The sequence below is a fragment of the Nycticebus coucang genome, chromosome 2 (assembly GCF_027406575.1).
Source record: "Nycticebus coucang isolate mNycCou1 chromosome 2, mNycCou1.pri, whole genome shotgun sequence".
NCBI classification, from domain to species: Eukaryota; Metazoa; Chordata; class Mammalia; order Primates; family Lorisidae; genus Nycticebus; species Nycticebus coucang.
Window position 1 is genome coordinate 8,429,170 of NC_069781.1, and position 16,139 is coordinate 8,445,308.

At 50.7% G+C, this 16,139-nt stretch overlaps 2 protein-coding genes across 12 annotated transcripts in view; one reads left to right on the forward strand and one right to left on the reverse strand.

The window, feature by feature from the left end:
- Nucleotides 1-8,436, reverse strand: part of LRRC8A (leucine rich repeat containing 8 VRAC subunit A) — a 40,730-nt gene extending 32,294 nt beyond the window's left edge. For 2 of the 5 annotated variants that reach the window (XM_053560125.1, XM_053560135.1), the window contains exons 1-2: nucleotides 8,301-8,436; nucleotides 4,708-4,813 (exon numbers count right to left, since the gene is read on the reverse strand). The gene's annotated coding sequence lies outside the window, so the exon portion shown is untranslated. Of the gene's footprint in view, nucleotides 1-4,707; nucleotides 4,814-7,656; nucleotides 8,230-8,300 lie in introns of those variants that run through there. The other 3 variants (XM_053560144.1, XM_053560153.1, XM_053560162.1) reach the window with 3 other exon arrangements.
- Nucleotides 8,437-8,536: 100 nt separating this feature from the next.
- The window catches only part of KYAT1 (kynurenine aminotransferase 1), a 49,601-nt gene continuing 41,998 nt past the window's right edge, over nucleotides 8,537-16,139 (forward strand). For 4 of the 7 annotated variants that reach the window (XM_053560312.1, XM_053560334.1, XM_053560344.1 and 1 more), the window contains exons 1-2: nucleotides 8,583-8,657; nucleotides 10,752-10,913. The gene's annotated coding sequence lies outside the window, so the exon portion shown is untranslated. Of the gene's footprint in view, nucleotides 8,658-10,751; nucleotides 10,914-11,695; nucleotides 13,032-16,139 lie in introns of those variants that run through there. The other 3 variants (XM_053560366.1, XM_053560323.1, XM_053560384.1) reach the window with 3 other exon arrangements.

The following is a 16,139-nucleotide window of genomic DNA, read 5'->3' on the forward strand; positions in this document are numbered from 1 at the left end:
CTGAAATGTGCCCACAAGCACCCTAGAGAGGCTGCAGAGGTATCTTCTGCTGAGATGCCAGGGGTCTGGCACTGGCCAGGCGCAGGTAGGTGAGGGGAAAGACTGAGGGTCTGGTTGAGAATGAGCCAGATACCAGCTGGGAGGTACAAGGTGTCCCCGCCGGGCCAGGGTTCCCAGGCAGCCTTGCCCCACTGCTGGCCAGTGCATTCATCCCACTGCCTGTCATAGGGTGCAGGTTTGGCAGCTGCACCTCTGAGGGTGTCCAGGTGGCAGGTGAAAGCCATGGAATTTTACAGCCACTTTTACTCCAGTGGAATGAAGCTCTAGGCCTGAGGCTATATTGCAGCAGGCAATTTAATTTTGAGGTTTTAAGCCCTCAAGAGACATTTACACGTAGAAGAACTTGTGCTCTTGCTGTGAGGCTCAAGGTGCGGTAGAGACGCATCAAGGAAAGATGGCTGGGAACATTTGTGGCTGGCAGTAAAAGTCTTTCTAGAAACCTCAGCCGCATGTGTCCTTGAAGAAGGAAGATTTAGTCCCTCACTTTCATCCCCCACCCCCCACACACATAGGCACCTGTGGCTCAAAGGAGTAGGGAGCTGGTCCCATATGCCGGAGGTGGTGGGTTCAATCCCACCCCCGGCCAAAACTGCAAAAAAAAAGAAAAGAAAAAAAAATCGTCTGGCCCCAGTCCTGGAGGGGAGCTCAGCCCTGCTGGCACCCCAAGGGCCTGAGTTCTGGTAGCAGATGGACTCATTCTCCAGAGGTGGACACCGAAGTCTCTGGTCAGTGTTTCTCAGCATGGTCTGTAGCCTGCTAGCCTCCCAACTGCTAAGGGAGCTTCCCTTCCCACAGGACAGACTCTGTGGGTCCAGGGTGTAGAGCATTTTAAACAAGCTCCCAGGTGCTCTGAAGCACCCCTCAAGCCTGAGAACCTACAGAAAAAGCAGCAATGGAGAGGAGAGTAGAAAGAGCACAGGCTGCCAAGCCAACAGACTGGTTTAAGTCCTGGCTTTGCCACCTGTAAGCTCTACAATTTTGGTCAAGAGACCTTGTGCCACTGGGTTTTGGTCTCCTTGTCTGTGAAATGGTGAGGCAACCTCACATGCAAGGCGGAGGTCGAGGCTAAGATGAGCACAGGCACGCAGTGACCAGCTTGCCACCTGGCACTCAGAACCCGGTGCAGAGGATGACCCGCGATGTGAAGGCACTGCTGCTGGGGAGAAGTTGGAGATGCTGAGTGTCACCTACATAGCGGCCTATTCCAGGGGCTCTTTGCCAGAAGCATCTCACATGAGCAGGAAGAGACTCCGGGGGAAGAACGGGAAGAAGAAACACGCAAGAGGGAGAGGGCCAGAACAGTGAGCCTGAGAGAAACACCAGGTGAGGAGAGACGTCAGGAATTCCAGCAAAGATCTCATTCCCAGCTCAAACCTGCCAAACAACACTCTCCTGGCTCCACAAAACAAGGCTGCCAGGCCTAAAATCTTTCTTTGCCAAAACCCATCCTGAGGTCATCTGTGCCCCCAAAGAGCATCTTTTGACCCAGGTGGCAGGATGGGCCCCCGTGTTCTCCTCATCTGCCCACCCTCAGAGCTAAAACCTGAAAGCAGCATCCCAAACGACCAAGACGAAAGCCTCCTCTGGGTATTGCAAGGGTAAACTGAGTCAGGGCCTACCTGTTCCTGAAGGTTCAGGAAGGGCCAGGCTCAAACACAATGACTCAGAGTTTGACTTGACTCAACTGTGTGTACCTCCAGGCCCCAAACAAGGCCCCGCCCTCAGGCAGATAGCAGCAGCCAAAACCTGGAGGGCAGAACCCAGGCTGCCCCAGCTATCCCTGGAAAGGAGGAAGAATTCTGATCTTAGATAAGCAGGACCTGCTGCGTTCTGCTCATCGCTGCCCAGCACAACAGACTTCAGCTCAGGCCTCTGCTCTCTAGGAGACAGAGTTCCTTAAAACCAACAGGAAATTCCTACAGGGCAGGGCCAGGGTTGGCTGACCTTGTCCCAATAAACAGGAGAGTTAACAAAATCACACACCAGGCATTTCCCACCACCCTCTGCTGCTGTCAATGCCCAAACAGCTCAAGACTCCCAGCATGGTAGAGGGAGAGCAGGACACGAGGTAGGCAGTTCTGCCCGGACCACACGCAGACCTATCTGCCTCCTGCCTGGAAAAAGGTCCAGGGGACACCACTAAATGAAACAAAAGCAAGCTGTGAATCAGCAACTCAAACATGACCTGATTTTTGTAAAAATAAGCAACAGTAGTATTAGACGTGGAAAAATATACCTGTCCCCATTCAGATGGGGGACTAGAGGACACTTTCGTTTTCTTTTCTTTTTTTTTTTTTGAGACACAGCCTCAAGCTGTCACCCTGGGTAGAGTGCCCACAGTTCAGAACAACCTCCAAATCCTGGGTTCAAGTGATTCTCCTGCCTCCGCCTCCACCTCCGCCTGGGTTTAAGTGATTCTCCTGCCTCCACCTCCCAAGTAGCTGGGACTACAGGCACCTGCCACAGAGTCTGGCTATATTTTGGTTGCAGCCGTCATTGTTTGGCGGGCCCAGGTTGGATTCGAACCCGCCAGCTCAGGTGTATGTGGCTGGCACCTTAGCCGCTTGAGCCACAGGTGCCGAGCCAACACGTTCGTTTTCTAAATGACATTAAAAACAGAAGAAATTCAAGAACAGTTCTTCTTGTTTGTTTGTTTGTCCAGACAGAGTCTCACTAGGTAGCCCTTGGTAGAGTGCTATGGCATCACAGCTCACAGCAACCTCAAACTCTTGGGCTTAAGCGATTCTCTTGTCTCAGCCACCCAACTAGATGAGACTATAGGTAACTGTCAATGCCAGGCTATTTTTTGTTGCAGTTGTCATTATTGTTTAGCTGGCCTGGGCTGGGTTCAAACCCGCCACCCTAGCTATATATGGCTGGCACCTTAACCACTGTGCTACAGGCACCGAGCCTCAAGAACAGTTCTTGAACAACAACAACAAAAAAAAAACAGAAGCAGTGTAAAAAACATAAAATGGGGCGGCACCTATGGCTCAGTCGGTAAGGCGCCAGCCCCATATACCGAGGGTGGCGGGTTCAAACCCAGCCCCGGCCAAACTGCAACCAAAAAATAGCAGGGCGTTGGGCGGCGCCTGTGGCTCAGTCGGTAGGGCGCCGGCCCCATATACCGAGGGTGGCGGGTTCAGACCCGGCCCCGGCCAAACTGCAACCAAAAAATAGCCGGGCGTTGTGGCAGGCGCCTGTAGTCCCAGCTACTCGGGAGGCTGAGGCAAGAGAATCGCTTAAGCCCAGGAGTTGGAGGTTGCTGTGAGCTATGTGAGGCCACGGCACTCTACCGAGGGCCATAAAGTGAGACTCTGTCTCTACAAAAAAAAAAAAAAAAATAGCAGGGCGTTGTGGCGGGCTGCTCAGAGGCTGAGGCAAGAGAATCGCTTAAGCCCAGGAGTTGGAGGTTGCTGTGAGCTGTGTGAGGCCACGGCACTCTACCAAGGGCCATAAAGTGAGACTCTGTCTCTACAAAAAAAAAAAAAAAAAAAAAACATAAAATGAATATGCAATTATGTTGGTAATTACCCACATAATAATAATATAAGTTTATTCTTTTTTTTCAAATCCAGGTGGGGAGGCTCAGGGCTGCCTTCACAAAAAACTGAAAGGGGGAGATGGAGGCAGGGAAATCTCAAGGCTGAGAACAAAGGATTTCAGGATCTGGGTTCAAGCCCCAAGTCCCTGCTTTCCTTCTAGATGAGTTTGGGCAAGTTGCTTCCACATTCTGAGCCTCAGTTTCCCTATCTGTAAAATGGGGGATAATGCCCACTGCCCAAACTTCCTCAAATGATCAAGGAGATCAAAGATGCAGACATGTTTTGAAAACTATATTGTAGCCTGTACACATCAGCTGTGATTAGGGGCCACTTTCTGGGACATGTACTCTGCCAAATTCCTTCTGTACATCAACATATTTACTCCTCAAAATGCTCTAAAGGAAGAAGGTGCTAATATCATCTCCTGTTAAAAGATGAGGATATGAGGCTGTGAAAGGTATAATGACTGGCCCACAGTCGCTCAGCAAGCATGGGACTGCCAAGAGTCAAACCTAGGGCTGACTTCAGAGCTCTGGTTCTATGCCTCTGGGAACTGTTCTCCAAAGGATAGGCCAAGGAACTCCAGTCCCCAAAGATGTCTACGTGATCAAACAAGTGTGGGGAAGTAAGACCTGCCAGCTGCCTCTCAGCAACTTAACATGCTCACCTCAATACATTCAAGACTCCTGAGAAGTCCTGCAGCAAGAATAGCAAGAAGTAGCTATTTCTCAGTATTATTTAACCATTGTGACCAAAAAGAAACTGGTGTTCCATAGAAATTCCTTTGAGAAATGTAGTCACAAGGCAACATTAGCAACCCAGACTGATAAGATCTGGAGCAAGGGAGAAAAAACAGAGGTTTGCAATGGAACAACATTGGCATTCAAAGAGTTCAGCAAGCAGACATTACTCAGCTGGCCAGTGACATAGGAGAAGGAAGAAAATGATTCCGTTGTCTGATACTTCTGTCTTGGACCCCCTGGACCTACAGTGAGAAGGGCAAAGGACTGTGGAGATGGAGGTGCTGCCCTTTGCTCCCCAGGCTGGGAAGGCACCTGACCAGAGCTGCAGCTGGCTGGAGGGAGAGGGGCCCAGTCCTTACCCCAGGATGGCTCTGCTATCTGTGCGTTGGCTGTCGGTGCTGAGGCCGGCCCACGTCTGTCTGGGCAGGGTCCTGGCATTCCTTTCGCTCCATGGACGCAGCCTCCCTACGAGGAAGCGAGAGCTGCCGTCAGCAGGCGAGTGAGTGGCCGTCAGAGTTACCTGCTGTACTGACAATGTTCTTTGAGAGCCTGTTTGGTGCCAGGCCCTGGTCTGGGCTCTGGGGTGACAAGAGACATTCAGATAGAATCCCTCCCTCACAGAACTTGGTCTACTGAGGAGATGACAAGTCAGCAATTACAATTTTGAGAGCCCAGGGCTCTGCTGGGGGGAATCCAGGAGGAGTATTAGATCCAGACTGGCATGGTCAAGGAAGGCTTCCTGGAGGAGCTGCCTGAGTCGGCTCCTGAGGAAGAGCAGGAGTTGGAAAAAAGCATTCTAGGCAGAGAGATGAGCACATATTTGCCTGTAGGGAAGAGGTTGTGGCATCTAGAGAACGCCAAGTGGTTCAGCATGGCTAGGTCCAGAGCTAGAGGTGGGAAGTGGCAAAAGATGAGCTATGGTGGGGTGAGCAGGGTGGGCAAGGGCCAGCCTCTGCTCAGACTCCAACCAAAACACAGAACTCACCCAGTACCTCTACCAGTCATAAATACCCAGTTAGCACCTACAGCCAAGCACCTTGCTCAGAACTGTTCACAAGGTTGAACAAGACAAGCTGGAGGGGTGAAGAGTGAGTGTGACCACCTCTAACAGGGACAGCAAGGAGCACCCAAACCAACCAGGAGCTGGGAGTATGGCACAGCCTTTGGAAAGGGGCAAAAGAGTCATAGTAGTTAGCCAGGAAGGAGGGCAGACAGAGAGACCAGAAGGGATCTAGGAGGGACTGTGGAGCCTTTCAATCACTTATGCTGATGATTATTTGTTAGACCATTTCAGTTCCAGGCACCACGCTGGGAAGAAGGAAACAGAAGGTGGTCTCCACTCTTGCAGGGAGACAGGTCAATTGCCCAGGCGTGGTGACAACTGGACAGTAAATCACCTACAGCTGTACAGGTACAGAGGCCATCCAAACCAACCTCTACTCTTGCCCCACCCTCCTTGAGGATGGGGCACCCACTGATGCTGGGTAGTCCAGTCACTTGATCATAGCAGAGCGAAGACCAGAACTTGGGCCTCTGGACTCCCTATCGCTGACTCTTCTAGTCTCTCCTCTTCCAGAAAACATAAGCTGACCATACCCTACATATTCACCCAGAGCCAATTCCTCCTTCCTCTGGGCTGCCTCTGTAATATTTCTATTATCACACTGGCCATAGTGTATCAGAACTTATATGTTTTCCTGTCTGCCTCTCTTCCCAGACTGCAGCTCTCAGAAGGCCAAGGACCACGTTTTCCTAGCATCATTCTTGGCCCAAGCTCTTACTAAAGGATGGCTAAATGAATGAATGAATCGAGGGATGGAAAGATGTTATACTGGGCTCTAGAGCCCCACATCCATCCCATCTGAGAGGTCTTAGGCCAATCCTGGAATCACCTCTACTCTCTGGAAAGGAAGTCAAGAACCAGGCTGATTCCCTACCTCCAATTCTTGCAGTCAAGGGGCAGACCAGGCCAGAGAGCAACCCAAAGCCCAGCCACCTCTTCAAGTTATGACCCACTGGGAAAATCCTCAGGAGCCCCCGCTGTTCAGAAAAGCCATTCAGGGCGGTGCCTGTGGCTCAAGGAGTAGGGTGCCGGTCCCATATGCCAGAGGTGGCGGGTTCAAACCCAGCCCCGGCCAAAAAAAAAAAAAAAAAAAAAGAAAAGCCATTCAAAATCTGCAAACACAACTGTTTCCTACTAGTGTGCACAAAGGATGAAGAACACACGTCTCATCAAGTTCTGGGGGGTGGTCACAAACATTCCTTGATTCCCTGCTCTGTATCCCACAGTCCCTGGAAGGTAGAGGGGTGTTCGATTTCACCCCAAAGAAGGTCTAAGACTGGGAAGACAAAGAGGCAGAGGCCAGTTATTCATCCCCAGTATCTCCACAGCAGCCAGCACTCCAGAACAAGTCACCTGTCCTTTTCTCCCTTCATGAGCCAGAGGAAACCTGACCTTCACAGAGGCAACACCAATGTGGCTGAGCTACCAGCACTGTCCAGGCCCTCCAAACAAACTCCCACTGCCCCAGCCCCTCTGCAGGAGTATCACCATCAGCCCATCTCCTCTTCTTTATACAGTCTTTCTTTTTTTTTTTTTGTAGAGACAGAGTCTCACTTTACTGCCTTTGGTAGAGTGCCATGATGTCACAGGACTCACAGCAACCTCTAGCTCTTGGGCTTCCGTGATTCTCCTGCCTCAGCCTCCCGAGCAGCTGGGACTATAGGCGCCACAATGCCCGGCTATTTTTTGGTTGCAGCTCAGCCGGGGCTGGGTTTGAACCCACCACCCTCAGCATATGGGGGCGGGCGCCCTACTCACTGAGCCACAGGCGCCACCCTCTACAGTCTTTCTACAGGTGCATCTGCTCCTGAGGGCAGAATACAGCTTGGAGGGGTAAAGAATACTCCTCCAGAAAAGGTGAAAGAGGCCCTTGGGAACTTTCAGCTCCCCTAAATCCCCTCCTCCACAATTTAGGCCCAAATTCCCTTTCTCTGGCCAAGTGCTCTCCCTCCATACCTCATCCCCAAAAGGCTTCCTGAGGTAAGACAGGGGAAGAGGAGTCAGTGGAAGTGTGGCTCACCCAGGAGCCACCCCACCCCTCCAGCCAAGTGCACCCCCAACTCATCACTCCTTTCCAAAAAAGGCAACAATTGCATCAGCTAAGAACTGACCCATCTTGGTTCACTCCAGTCTAGACTAGGGGAAAAAGCTGTTAGCAAAAGCAGCGGAATCATCGTGATCCCTCAAAGATCCCAAGCTATGTTCCTTCATCCTGAAAGCCAACTTTGCTGGATTGCCAGCTCACCTATAGCTGGACCGGGCCCGGACCCCACTAGATCTGGCTCTCAGGCCCATCTGGATGCACAGAACAGGAGCAGGGTCTGGAGTTTCAGACGCCGGATGAGTCTTCCCAGAAACCCCAGCCCAGACAGGCCCCAAGAGCCTAGCCAAGGAGTCTGCCCCCAGGTCAGGACACTGTCCCTGCCGGATCAAGAGCAGAGAGGGGTCCAAGGGAAGACGAGGGGGCCGGAAACCCAGAAGAAGACAGCTGGGAGAATCTCTGAAAACGAAAAAGAACTGGCAAGGAGAGAACCCAGAAGTGGAACCTCTAGCAAAGGGAGACTGTGTGTGGAGGGGTGAGGATCTGGAGGACCCAGGGAATGACAAGGGGACATGGGGGAGCCGAGGCGGAAACTCGGGGGTGCCTGGGAGGGGGCTCGCGCGCCGCGGCACTGGCAGAGGGTGGGGTCTCAGAGAGGTGGGCAATGGGGGAGCCCGAAGGTAAGCCGAACAGAGAGGCCACAGAAGGCCCCCCAGGGGGTCGGCTCTGGCCAGCAGAGCCCCAGCTGGCCGGAGCGCCTGGGATCCGGCAGCTGACTAGGGGGTGGGGGTGCGAATGGGTTTCTGAAAGGTGACAGCGCCATCCCTTTCTCCACCCGACCCACTCACCTGGGCTTGCCACGCCCGGCCGCCCGGCGGGCAGCCCCAGACCCCGGCCACTCCGTCCCGCCGCCGGCCGCAGCGATCCTCCGGTGCCTCCTTTTGTTTGTCCCTCACTGCACCACTCAGCCTCCTCCGCCCCGGAAGTGACGTCACCGCCGGGCGCGACCGCTGTGGTCAGGACGTCGCCATCTTTATGAGGGGAGCTCTCTCCCTACCTTCGCTCCGCTCTCACCTCCACACCAGCGCCATGTTGCTTTAGGGCGGAAGTAGGGGAGTTCGGGGGTTGGTCCCCTTAAAGGGACAGGGACAACTGCAACCTTCAGAGAGTGCTTAGGGACCAGGCGGGAAGCTGCTGAGGTGGAGGTGAGTAGTTGGTGCTTAAACGAGGCTGACACGAAATCGGGTGCTGAGGCTGGGAGGACCAGCTAACGGTTCGGAGATTGGTTGTGCCAGAGGGCTCAATGCGTTTGGTGCTGCTTGTATAACGGAGTGGCTGTGCCGAATGATCGAGCCGCCGGTGGAAGTCACCTGTGCTCACTACTAACTGGTCCGTGCTGGGACACTGGGGCTGGTCCCCTCTGTACCCCTGTCCTCCTGCGAGCGTACGAGGGAGAAGATGAAGCCCGAGGCAACAGCGAATTCTGAGCAGAGCGGAGGTCGGAGCCGGTTCCCTGGACTCCAGTTCTACAACTCCGTGTTTCCAGGTCCCCGCAGTTCCCAGATTGTTAATAGTGACGGCAGCCGTGGTAAAAGTAATACTGTGCAGACGTTAAAACGATAAATGTTCAATATGCATGATTTCCAAGATACCTTCGGTTTAAAAAATGGAACGGAAAAATAAGCATTGGTCAGGGCATTTTTGTGAAAGGACGCAGAAGGGTGTGGGTGTCTGTGGCTGTGTGCCTCGGCTGTCTGATAAGATGCGCAAATTACCTGTGGTTGCTTCAGATAGGAGAAGTAGGGTCCTGGGTACTGGGGCAAGGGGGAAGAATTTACTACCGTGTGCAGAAGTTGGTTATTAAAAATAGGGCCAAGCACTGTGGCTCACTAATGTAATCCCAGCACTTTGGGACACTTCGGGTTGCTTGACGCCAGCCTAGGCAACAGGAAGATACTGGCTGTACAAAAACAAAAATGTAAAAATTAGCCAGGCGTGGTGGCAGGCACCTGTAGTCCCAGCTACTGGGGAAGTTGAGGCCGGAGTATCCTTTTTGAGTCCAGGAGTTGCAGGCTGCAGTGAGCTATGATCACGCTGCATTTCAGTCTGGTTGACAGAGCCAGACCCTAACTCTCAAAACGATAAATAAATAAAAATAAGATTGCGTCTTATTTTTGACATGTCTTGTCTTGAGCCAATGCCTGATTTCAGCTCTCCTGCTATGTGATCTTATTTTTCCCTTTTAATAAAAGAAAAACCTCAGAGAGATAGGCAACTTAGCAGTATCATAGTCAGGAAGTGGGTAAGCTGGAATTTGAGCCCTAGAGAATTTGACACTAATGTTCACCATCTCACTTATCCTACTCCCTACTGAGAAGATTTTTGTTGTTGTTGTTGTCAATCATGCAACACCCAGCTTGGGGTCTAGCACACAACAGGTATCCAGTAACTGTTTATTGACTGAACAAGTAGAACAGATGGAAGAGAACCTGAAGGGTAGAGTGAAAAGAAGCAAACATTGAAGGTCAGAGCCCAGGATAGAGTGCAAGGCTCACGCCTTTCTTTCCAACCTTGACACCCAATCTGTAAAGTAAACAACTACAACCACAATAGTGGACACTGAGTTCTCCCATGTGTTACATACTTTATTTGCAGATTAGCCCCATTTTACAGATGAATAAATGAGGCACAGAGAAGTTAAGAAAGTCACACAAAGAAGGTTCCCACGAGGCCTCACTCCCCTGCTCCCTGGGACAGGTTGAGCTCCTTGGTCTCCTTCAGCTTCCTGGGGTCACCAGCTCTAATCTTTGGGGACCTACTGTATGTTGGGCGAGCTGTCAGAGGTTGAGGGTCTGGTGAGGATCTGGAAGAGCACACAGTTCCTATCCTTATAGTCCAGTGCTTCTGTGTTGGGGGCAGAAACCCAGGGCCTTGGGACCACAACAAAGGGGGGCACCTAGCTTAGACTGAAAGGAATCAGAAAGAGCTTCTCCAAGGAAGTGACTTAATCTGTGGCTGATTAAAGGAATGTCTGGAAGGAGAAATGATGGGGCTAAAGACTCAAGCAGAGATGGGTACCTACCCCAGACGCTGCTTCAGAGTCGATCCACTCAGGAGCTGAGAGTAACTGGAATAGTTGGAGAAAATGCAGGTTAGAAGCCTTCAGTCTGGTGTCTATGGGACTCTTCTGTCCTCCTGGAGAAGGCCTCCACTAGGTGCTGACTTGACTTCCTGCCAGCTCCGCATCTAACTAACCTCTCCAAAGTCTGGAAGAGTAGAGCTCTGATTTTATCATCCAGGTGGGGGCAACAAAAGGACACATGAAAGTTAATACTTTTGAGGAAGTCACTGTTAACTGTGTCCACAACCCAGTTCTGGATGGCACTGCCAGTTCCCTGAACACTGGTAAACTTTGGACTCACAACTGGGAGCCTCCTGTGCTGCACCGAGACTGACTTTGGGTAAGTCATTTCCCCACCCTAGGCCTCAGCGTCACCCCCTCTAGCATTCGCAACAAGCTATCTACCTACCTACCTGTCTGATGTCGTTTTTTTCTTGTGTAAAACTCCCCATGGGTATGAGATTTTGGTTTTAGATCTGGATCCTGTGCCAAGAGCAATAATGGGTGGGATACCTACTGTTTGTCTCAGTGTGGGCTCCAGAAGTCATTTCTCTTCTGCCAATTTCAAAGCCAAGGGGGACTGTGACTGAGTCAGTGTGATTGTTAAATATCCTCAGACAGGCCTCGGTCCCTCAGGGTAAACCCTTGACTCAACAACAGGGTTTAACCAAACATTGGTCTTAAGAGGACTCCAGGTTTTTTTGTGTGTGTGTGTGTAGAGACAGAGTTTCACTTTATTGCCCTCGGTAGAGTGCCGTGGCGTCACACAGCTCACAGCAACCTCCAACTCCTGGGCTTAGGCGATTCTCCTGCCTCAGCCTCCCAAGTAGCTGGGACTACAGGCGCCCGCCACAACACCCAGCTATTTTTTTGTTGCAGTTTGGCCAGGACTGGGTTTGAACCCGCCACCCTCGGCATATGGGGCCTGCGCCCTGCTCACTGAGCCACAGGCGCCGCCCAGGACTCCAGGTTTTTAAAAAAAAAAAAAAATCAGGGTGGCGCCTGTGGCTCAAGGAGTAGGGCGCCGGTCCCATATGCCGGAGGTGGTGGGTTCAGACCTAGCCCTGGCCAAAAACCACAAAAAAAAAAAAAATCAGGATTTATTATCTGACAAGAGACTTTTTCGTCTTGCTTGGTTAATTTTTAATGGGAAACCTTACGGTTGTCAAGGTGAGTAGCATGTTATCACTGAGAAGTTACTGTGGGCCAGGACTCACAGTGTACTTTCCATGAACTACTATTATCCCCATTGCACAGATGAGGAAGCTGAGCCTCCGAGAGGCTGTGCTATGGTGTATTCACGGTCCCATAGCTAGTTTGTGGTGGAGCAAGGACCATGTTATTCAAGTCCAAGCTTTGATCTTCTGTGGTTGTTTGTGTAACGGACCAGTCTTATCTTGGGCCTGGTATGTCCTTTCCAGCCCACCCACCCCCTAGAGGTGCCATGGTTTGTGTTTTCTCAGTAATTGAGGGTCTCCTGGCATTTGGAGCCCAGGGGTGATAAACATTCTTCAAGACACCAGATAGCTCTCCCCAGTGATGAACCAGCTCACCTCAAATACCAACTATGCCCCTGATTAGAAACACTAAAACCAACTGTCCTAATTTACTTGGATAAAGTGACATGGGGCCAGCCTGGGAAGCCACAGTCACCTTGTTCCATGCAAGATGGAGCTGGATATGTCATATGTCATAGCTTCTGTAACCCAGGGGCTGGTGGGTCTCCTGCAGGCGGAGAGGCTGATAGAGGCAGCAGGACCCACTTCCTAAGAGAAAGAGTTGTGGGGAGAAGGTTGGATTTTGGAAACAGGCAAACCAGGGTCTAAGTCCTGGCTTGGGCCCTCTAGGCTGAGTGAACTTTGCTGGTTCTTGTCTTGAGCAGAATCAGGGCGATAATATCTTCCTAATAAGCTGTGGTGGGGATTAGAGACTTTAGCATGGAAAGCAGGGGAGCAGTCAGGCACATAATACATGCTCTCTGAGTTCAGAGGGGGATCTGGGTGGAAGAGGTAGAGCTGGGGCTAGACTCTGCCAGGAGGTTCAGATTGGAGAACATGCCAGGCAAGGGGGACAGCTTAAGCAAAGGAGGGCAATGTCTGCTCAGAGACAAAGGACATGGATTGTACCTTTGGAAGAGGAGGGAGCACTGAGGCTTCCACATCTAGATTCAGTCTAACTCCAAAGGCCAGGCTGAGGAGGCTGTGGACTGTGGTGTCACCACAGCTTCTCTGCAAAGCAGGCACAGTGGGATTGGGCGGGAGTGGGAGGAATAGGGACATAGCTGATGACAACAGCATAGCTGATAGCTGATGACAGCAGCCAGGTTATTGGTCAGTGAGCCATTTCAGGAGGTGAAGGGATAGCCACTGCCTAGTGGTCAAGCACATAGCCAGTCATTGTCCAGGCTGATGGAGGTGTGTGTTGGAGGAGCTGACAGCCAGGAGGCCTATGATCAGAGGTACTTGGAAAACTGCTGTGGAAGGTGTCCTAAGGTTATCTGGTACGGTTCTCGTCCCCTGCCTGGCAGTGTTGGGCCTCCTTGGTGCTGCGAAAGCACCTGGGTTGCCTCCATTGCAGCAGTTCTCCCACAGATTTTTTTAAAATTTTATTTTTTATTTATCTATTTATTTATTTTTGTTTTGTTTTGAGACAGAGTCTCACTATGCTGCCCTCAGTAGAGTGCTATGATATCACAGCTCACAGCAACCTCAAACTCTTGGGCTGAAGTGATTCTCTTACCTCAGCCTCCCAAGTAGCTGGGACTAAATGTGCCCGTCACAATGCCCAGCTATTTTTTGATTGTAGTTGTCATTGTTGTCTGGCAGGCCCAGGCTGGATTCAAACCTGCCAGTTCCGATGCATGTAGCTGGCGCCCTAGCCGCTTGAGTTACAGGTGCCGAGCTGCCTATTTATTTATTTTTGAGACTGAGTCTCACTCAGTCTTCCTGGATAGAGTGCCATGGTGTCACCATAGCTCATAGAAACCTCAACCTTGGGTGATGCCTATGGCTCAAAGGAGTAGGGCGCTGGCCCCATATACCAGAGGTGGCAGGTTCAAACCCAGCCCCAGCCAAAAAGCTGCAAAAAAAAAAAAAAAAAGAAGAAGAAGAAGAAGAAGAAGAGGAAAGAAAGAAAGAAACCTCAACCTTTGGGGCTCAAGTGATCCTCTTGCCTCAGTTTTCCTATTTTTAGTACAGACAGGGTCTCAGGGTCTTGCTTTTGCTCAGGCTGGTCTTCAACTCCTGACTCAACCATCCGCCCACCTCAGCCTCCCGGAGTGCTAGGATTACAGGCATGAGCCACCACGCCCAGTTAAAATTTTATTCTAATTAATTTTTAGAGATGGGGTCTCACTCTGTTGCTCAGGCTGGAGTGCAGTGACCTGATGATAGCTCACTGCAACCTCAAACTCCTAGGCTCAAGTGATCCTCCTGTCTGAGCCTTATGAGTAGCTAGGACTACAGGCACTGGCCACCATGACTGGCTAATTTGTTAAAACATGTTTTGTAGGGCGGTGCCTGTGGCTCAAAGGAGTAGGGCACCAGCCCCATATACTGGAGGTGGTGGGTTCAAACCCAGCCCTGGCCAAAAACTGCAAAAAAACAACCATGTTTTATAGTGGTAGGGTCTTGCTATATTTTCCAGGGGGTCTTGAACTGGCCTCAAGCAATCATCCCACTTTGGCCTCTCAAAGGGCTGTAGGAATATAGGAGTGACCTATGATACAACACCTGGCCAATTTTGAAAATGTTTATTTTGCTTTATTTGTTTTGAGACAGAATCTCCCTCTAGTCTCCCTGGGTAGAGTGCTGTGGCATCATAGCTCACAGTAACCTCAAAGTCTTGGGCTCAAGAGGTCCTCTTGCCTCAGCCTCCCGAGTGGCTAGAACTACAGGCACCTGCCACAATGCCCAGCTAATTTTCCTATTTTTAGTAGAGATAGGGTCTCACTCTTGTTCAGGTTGGTCTCAAACTCCTGAGCTCAAGCAATCCACCCACCTCAGCCTCCCAAAGTGTTAGGATTATAAGGCATGAACCACCATGCCTGGCTAAATTTTGAAATTTTTTAAATTATCATGTCTACTAACAATAATGACATTTGTTAAACACTGACTATTTGCCAGGTACCGTGCTAAGTCATTTACTTACCACTGCAACCCTATGAGGCAAGTACTACCATTCTCGTTTTGGAAATGATTCTCAGGAAGGTTTAGTAATTCGCAGAAGTCACCCAGCTAATAAAGGCTTCGTTCCAAGTTCTGTCTGATTCCAGAAACTATGCTTTCAGCCTCATTTTTATTTGTTTATTTTATTTATTTATTTTTTTTTTTTGGTAGAGACAAAGTCTCACTTTATCGCCCTCAGAAGAGTGCTGTGGCATCACACAGCTTACAGCAACCTCTAACTCCTGGGCTTAGGAGATTCTCTTCCCTCAACCTCCCAGTAGCTGGGACTACAGGCACCTGCCACAACCCCAGCCTTTTTTTTTCTTTTTTTTTTTTGGCAGAGCCTCAAGCTGTTGCCCTGGGTAAAGTGCTATGGCATCACAGCTCACAGCAACCTCTAACCCTTGGGCTCAAGTGATTCTCCTGCCTCCACCTCCCAAGTAGCTGGGACTACAGGCACCCACAACAACGCCTGGCTATTTTTTTGGTTGCAGCCGTCATTGTTGTTTAGCGGCCCCGGCTGGATTCGAACCCACCAGCTCAGGTGTATGTGGCTGGTGCCTTAGCCGCTTGAGCCACAGGCACTGAGCCTTTTTCTTTTTTTATTGTAGAGACAGAGTCTCACTTCATTGCCCTGGGTAGAGTGCCGTGGCGTCACACAGTTCAGAGCAACCTCCAACTAACTCCTAAGCTTAGGCGATTCTCCTGCCTCCACTTTCCCAAGTAGCTTGGACTACAGGCGCCCGCCACAACGCCTGGCTATTTTTTGGTTGCAGCCGTCACTGTTGATTGGCGGCCCCGGCTGGATTCGAACCTGCCAGCTCAGGTGTACGTGGTTGGCACCTTAGCCGCTTGAGCCACAGGTGCCGAGCCTCAAACTTCTCTTGATAAACTTTTATGAACAAAGAAAATATTTTAATTCTCCATGTTTCTAATTTGTAATTATAGTGTACTAGATACATGTTAGTTTTTTATTTTTTTCATCTCCCTATGCATTTGTAACAGACCATAAGAGTTTTTTGTGGGTTTTTTTTTTTTTTCTGTAGAGACAGAGTCTCACTTTACCGCCCTTGGTAGAGTACCATGACGTCACAGGACTCACAGCAACCTCCAGCTCTTGGGCTTCCGCAATTCTCCTGTCTCAGTTTTTTGTGGTTTTTTTGAGACACGGTCTCAAGCTCTTGCCCTGGGTAGAGTGCCGTAGCATCACAGCTCACAGCAACCTCAAACTCTTGGTCTTAAGCAATTCTCTTGCCTCAGCCTCCCAAGTAGCTGGGACTACAGGCACCCATCACAATGCCCAGCTATTTTTTGTTGCAATTGTCATTGTTGTTTTAGCTGGACCAGGCTGGGTTCAAACCCACCAGCTTTGGTGTATGTGGCTGGCGCCCTACCCATTG